Below are 6977 nucleotides of genomic sequence, written 5' to 3'. Positions count from 1 at the left end.
CTTATTGTCTAATAAGTGTGATTGAGTTTGTAGGAAAGTTCTAAGTGTTCTTAGGCAAAAGTTCTAGTAAATTCTAGGCAGGTGAAAAACCTTAGGGGGAGGTAACTCTACATCCTAGGAGGTGATAACCCTAGGTGGAAAGTCTTGGCTGGTCGAGCACTTTAGGCAAAATCCTAGAGTCAGGGACTCTAGGTAAAAATCCTAGTGGTCGTAGACCAGGTGAAAGTTTGGACCGATCGTGGAGCGGATGTCTAGCATGAAGACCTGAAGTCTCGGGCGCTGAACAAAAGTCCAGTCGGTCTGGAGGACCGGTCTGACAAAAGGTAACTCTCTTGAGAGGAGTAGGTGAGGACGCATTCCTCGAAGAGGGAACAATAGGCGTCGGTTAGACTTTAGGTTTTCGGAAGATATCCGAAAGTTAGAACCGGGCAGTCCGAAGATTGTTAAAAGTTATATATTGCTATTATTTGCTATTTGTCTAACTCTATTTTGCAGGGAAACTAACATTTTGTAGGTTAAAGTTTTGGCCTTTATCGGTTGACCAAACCGAGGATCGGTCGATCGAACCTCCAAGCAAGCAGAGTAGATTTCCAGCCAGTTGATCGAGTTCAATCGAAGGATCGGTCGACCGAATCTGGGGTTTAGTCGACCAAACCTGGGGTTTAGTCGACCAAACATGGGGTTCAGTCGACCGAACGGTGGATAGGCGTCGACGTGGTCGGGTCGGGTGGATCGAATTAGATAGGCCAGCGAGTGGGATCGGTTGACCGAATGGCGGGATTGGTCGGTTGAACGAAGACTCTTATCCAAGCAGAAGCATGTGGACGAGAAGCTGGGCAGGTCTAGAGGGTTCGGTCGACTGAACACCTGGATCAGTCGACCGATCAGCATCGAGTCAAAGACTAATCCCGAGATCAGTGGATCTGGATCAGGTCTGGCTTGGCTATAAAAGGAGGGTCGACCAACAGCTTCGGGACAACACATTCAGAACGATCATCTTATGTGCGCGCTGCTCCGAAACAACTCAACAACGCTTAGCCACTACTCCGACAATCACTGAACAACTGCTAATCATTTGTTGTCGGTATTCCTTATCTTTTCAATACTTGTACTTACATATTTGTAAAGAATTTATGAATTGATAGTGGAATGCCTAACGTAAGGGATCAACGATAGCGGACCTTGGAGTAGAAGTCGTCACAGACTTCGAACAAAGTAAAACCAAAGGTGTTAGCTTTGTTTTCTCTCTTTATTCCGCGGCATTATTCTGTGTTTTTCGAAACGAGTGAAAAAGTCACGAGTAATATTCACCTTCCCTCTAACACGCATCGATCCTACAGAAATCTTATAGATTTTATGAGACGATTGTCAATTTTATCATTAATTAATTTACTTTGAATTCTAAAGATTGTTTGACCTTGTGTTAGATTCAAGTTTAGTCGTTGATTAGCTAAGTGCACGTTTCGTGTTTCAGCTTCCAAGCTGTGATGAGACACAGAAACTTTTTTAGATATCAGAATAATGACCACTTTCTAAAACAAAACTGATTCGAGAAATTGAACACAACTAATCTAATGTAAAACCCTTGTCTAACTAGTTTACGATATAGAAAGGTAGCTTTAGTTAGTTCTACTTAGTTAAGCAAACCAAGTATAGGATGACTTACCTCACTTGACTATCTAATCCAAGGTTTCATAACGTATTATCATCTCGCCCCATGCTGATACTATGTTAGACAAGTATCAATTAAGCCTAAATCTTTATCTAACATTCTAAGTTAAGAAATAAGTAAATTAAGCATGCAAAAGAGAATACTAAATCAGATGATCGTGCAATTTATCTAAGAGTAGAAATTATTTTTTTTATTAGCTCTTCTTGAATCATAACTTTGATAAAATCTATCTAAGTAGTGAATCTGACTCTTGGGAATCCAAAATTGATTTGGTCCGACTTGATTAATTAAGCTTGATTTAGGGACTCATGCTTAGACTTAATTTCTAGCAGTTTCTATTAACTAATGACATGCATGACTTGAAACTAGTCTTAGCCTTATATCCGAATCTGGATTCCAAGTATCATGTCAAAATACTTGGAGTCCGAAGTGAACCGTTCCAATGATTTTTTAAATTTTTTAAATTTTTTAAATTGAACTTTCAAAATAGAATTTTCTTCCTCAAGTTATTAGACTTGAGTTGAAGTTCCAATTTGAACTTTTTAAGTCGAACAACTTGAGTTAATCTTCTCCTTAAAGGATTTTACCTCCTTTTAGAGTGACTTGACCCAGACATTGAATTTATTTTGTTCTCGAGTTAGATCATAAATTTAAGAATACAATTTATGTTTAGTTTTTGGATCGTCTAAAACAAATACGGATCCATGACTTGTCTCAGACTCAGCTTCGAATTCAGTCTCGGACTTAGGTTCAGATTTGATCTCTGCTACATGTTCTCATGCTGGCAGTGTCAAGAAGCTCGTTTGAGCTTGTTCTTCTTCATCCAACTCTTCCAATGAAGACTTGTTCCTTGTTACTTTTAACTTTTTTTTTTTTTTTGTTTCTTAATGTCTTTCACATTTGGACACTCCGCCTTGAAGTGTGCATTCTGGTTGCATATGTAGTAGGTTATTTCTGTCTTGCCTTTTATGATTTGATTCGAACCCGATTGCTTAACCTTTGCTTGGATCACCTTCTTGAACTCGTATTTGGTGAAACCTTTCTTCTTCTTGACTAGGTTCCGAACTAGATTGACTAGTTCTAATGTGATCTCTTTGTTGTCTTCTAAATTGATTTGTTTTTGGATTCGGTTAGGTTCAAGAATTGGGCTTCGCCTCATTAAACTTGATTTTACCTGCAATCAAAGTAATATCTTTCTGGACAGGAGCAACACTAGTTTGTTCATTTAGTTCAAAATACGAAAATAGTTCATTTAGTTTTACCTTTGAAAGGTCCCTCGAAACTTTATGGCATCGACCATAGATGCTCACAAGGTTTTTCTCAGAAACAATTTTAGAGTATACCTAATTATTGTTGGGAGATTGTTGGTACAATCGTCCCTGGATTAAGGTTGACCAATTTGACTAAACTCGAGTGGATTCGAGTTTGAGTTTTGATATTTAGACAATATGTGAGAAGAGGTTAAATAGGTCAAGGTTGACCAGATATTTGATGATATGTGAGATGGGAGTCAAGTAGGTCATAGAGGACTTGATACTTAACTGTAAAATCCTAACTCGAGAGTTAGACAAGGGTAAAGTTTTAATTGAAGGTTAGACAAAGTCAAAGTCCTAACTTAGAGATTAGACAAGGTATAGTCTTAACTCGAGGGTTAGGCAAAGGAAAGTTCAAGTGGGCCAAGGAAGACCGCATGTTAGCAAAGGAAAGTCCTAACTACGATTAGACAATGAAAAGTCTAAGTGAGTTAAGAAGGCTCATATGTTGAAAAAAGAAAGTCTAAGTAGATCAAGGAGGACCACATGTTGGCAAAGGAAAGTTATAATTGTTGATAGATAAAGGAAAGTTCAAGTGGGTTAAGGAGGATCGCACGTTGACAAAAGAAAGTCCTAACTACGGTTAGGCAAAGGAAAATCTAAATTGGTTAAGGAGGATCGCACGTTAGCAAAAAGGAAGTCCTAATTGTAGTTAGGTAAAAGAAAGTCTAAATGGGTTAAGGAGGACCACACATTGGCAAGAGAAAAGTCATAATTGCAGTTAGGCAAGAAGAAAATCTAAGTGAGCCAAAGAGGATCGCACTTGGTGATCGAAAGTCCAACGAAAACTTGGCAAAGCCCAAGTGGGTGAGTCAATGATTGATCGGACACTTGGTGAGGAAGTTTTAACATGTCACGGTTGACCAGATGTTAGCAAGAGAATCCTAGACTTAGATTAGCAAATTAGGATTGAGTAATTGATTGAAGCAATCAATTGGGCCGAGCCTAATTGATTGGGATAGTCGATTAGGGCTGCCCCAATCGATTAGGATGGGTCCTAATCGATTGGGTGTTTCATGAAGAGAAAGAGCAAAAAGAATGGCTGAATCGACTGACCTAATCGATTCAACCACTACTAATCGATTGGATCAATCGATTAGACAGTGTTTTATCACGAGAAGGATCTATTGAGGCAATCAATTAAGAAGGTTTAATTGATTTGACTAATCAATTAAGGTATTTCCGTGAGAACACAGGGAGTTTGGGAATCAATTGGGCAATCAATTAGACTCTCTGAATCGATTGGGATAACTCACCAATTGATTAGAGTTCAAAAAAGATCCATTTTATAGGTGTGCAAACGGTCAACTAATATGACAATCAATTAGAGAAAATTGTCACGCCCCGGGGGTATAGTTCCCGGTACCCCACTCGGTGACAATATAATATAAGAAACTCTATGAACTATCCAAACAGAATAACCAAGAAATGTATCAAATTTATATATATGTCTTAGTTTTTCGTAGACTACAAGACTATACAGATCAACAACATCTGGAATAAAATTTCAGAACGTAAATACAACTAAACAAAAGTAAAACAAACCAGAAAATCAGCACGCCAAGATCTCTGAGCAACCCTATGGAAGTCCAAAATCAACTACAATATCAAAAGGATCCCTGTGTCTTCAAAACTAGAGGCCAAGAAATGTAGAAAGTTAGCCAAATGGTTAAGTGGATACTCAAGAAAGATGTGCAAGAATTTAATCTTGTTTAAGAAGTCAGAGAAATAGAGTAATTCACAATCTTTTGTTACAACTTTAGGTTATTCTTAAAGTTCTACATTTATACATATATATGTATAATTATCTTCTCATTATCTATAATCAGGTAAAATTTTTATATTAGAGTTTAGGATCTTCACCTTATCACCATTTGTCATCATCAATTAAAAATAATTCTTTAATCTTATTATTTAATCAATCAGTATACAAGTTATCATAGTAATATCAACATGTATATCCATAGTCTAAATCTGATAAATCAACTAAAAAGTGAATCACTTGAGCCAATATCATCAGAGTGTAATATCACATGGATAGGCTAAAAGCTTCCTCAAAGTATAAGACTGTCGCATACGTCATCTGACGTACTGGCTATCAGCCCTCACCGGTGGAAGATATAATAAACACTGATCGAGGGTTACATCACGTCACCATGCCTCGGGTGTACGGTCAAGTACTCTGGACCACGGGCCGCCATGCTACCACAATAATATGTGGATGGTCCAGTACTCTAATATAAAGTTCTAATACAAAGCTAGGCTCATCGTCTTCACTTTTTAATATTCTTCATTTACTATCTTTATTATTTCACCTTTATGATTATATTTATCTATTTATCATGATTATTCTCTTTTCATATTGAATGGTCAATCAAGGTAATATTTTCGTATCAAGTCTATTAATTTATCATTATAGGGTCCACAGATAAAAAACTACAAGTATCAATAGATAGAGTATCAAAAGCATGAAGTATGAAAGATCAAACAAATCAAAAAGACAAGGTATCAACAGAAAAGTAATTCAGAATATTTCTTTAATTTTAAGACAACCCTTCTCATATAAATCCCAGTATGAACTCACATGTGAACAAGGAATAATATCAATTATTTACCCTCCAATGATTTAATTATTTAATACTCATTTCACTATTTTAAGTATCATTTTAATTCCCTTTTGAAAATAATTATATAAATATATATAATTTCATTATTACTTTATTCATGCACAAGGATAAATATACGAGTCAAAGAGAAATGTACCCACTTTATATACAGTAAAATCTTCGAGTGTCGACAGGTCACCGTGCTCCACTTGAGCTCGTGTCTACAAACATAATACGAAACATATCTCAAGTAATTAAATACTATCAAATAAAAATCATGACATGAACATCTAAATTTAATTTATGACTCGAAGTGCTATCTCGTACCACTTCGCATTCCTAAACGAAACTGCTGTTTTAATCTAGATAGCTCTCCTAAGTACACATTGATTAATACAAGGCATAAAGTAGACCTTCTAAAGATTGTTGTGGCTGCTGGAATTGAGGGCAACAATTAGGGTTCTCTTCCTCTCTTTGTTGGCAACTCCAGTAAGTTGCAGCGAGCTCCGATGGTTGCTGCCAAGAAGCAAGGACAACAAGAGTGGGTATTTGCTAGGGAAAAAAAAGAAAGGCAACATCTAGGGTGCTGCTGTTGAAGCTATCGGAGAAGAAGGGAGGGATGAAAGCAAAAGAACACAGAAATGGATGATCTTTCTCTCTTTACCAGTAGCCTCGGCGAGTTCGGCGTGACCACAACTAGCTCCGGAGGAACTCCGGTGGTGCTGCCCAAATGCAGGAGAACAAGGAAGAAGAGAAAGAGAGGGAAGGGAGGGGTTGTTGCTCGGGTTCCTCTTGCTTGTTGGTGAAGAGGCAGGAGAAGGAGGACTCCTGCTGGAGAAGAAGAAGGGCTTCTACGATCTCGCTTCTGACGTTGAAGAGAAGCAGAAAAGCGAAGAAGGAATGAGAGAAAGAGTAAAGTCATGGGGGAAGGGAAGAAAAGAAAGGGAGAAAAGGGGAGGGGAAAAGTGCACATGGGTGGGTATGGGTTTATTAGTTTTTTTTTCATACTTAACATTCTCCCCCACTAAAAGAAATTTGATCCCCAAATTTAAGCAATTGCGAAGTATTAATACCTAGGAAAAATAAATGAGGATACCCGATATGCATATCCTTCTCACGCTTCCAAGTTGCATCTTGATCAGAGTGGTGCTGCCACCCAACCTTTACGAGACGGAGGCATTTGTTCCGCAACCGATGTTCCTTGCGATCCAGAATATGAATAGGGAATTCTTCGTATGTTGCATCAGACTGTAGGGGAACTACAAGATCTTTCAAGACATGTGTCGGATCCGGAACATACTTCCGCAGCATAGAAACATGAGAGACATTATGTACTCCTGCTAACACTGGGGGTAATGCAAGTTGATATGCAACAACACCAATCCG

Source organism: Zingiber officinale, chromosome 4A, assembly GCF_018446385.1.
Source record: "Zingiber officinale cultivar Zhangliang chromosome 4A, Zo_v1.1, whole genome shotgun sequence".
Taxonomy (NCBI): domain Eukaryota; kingdom Viridiplantae; phylum Streptophyta; class Magnoliopsida; order Zingiberales; family Zingiberaceae; genus Zingiber; species Zingiber officinale.
The sequence above is the reverse complement of the archived record's forward strand: the minus strand, read 5'-3'. Positions refer to the sequence as shown.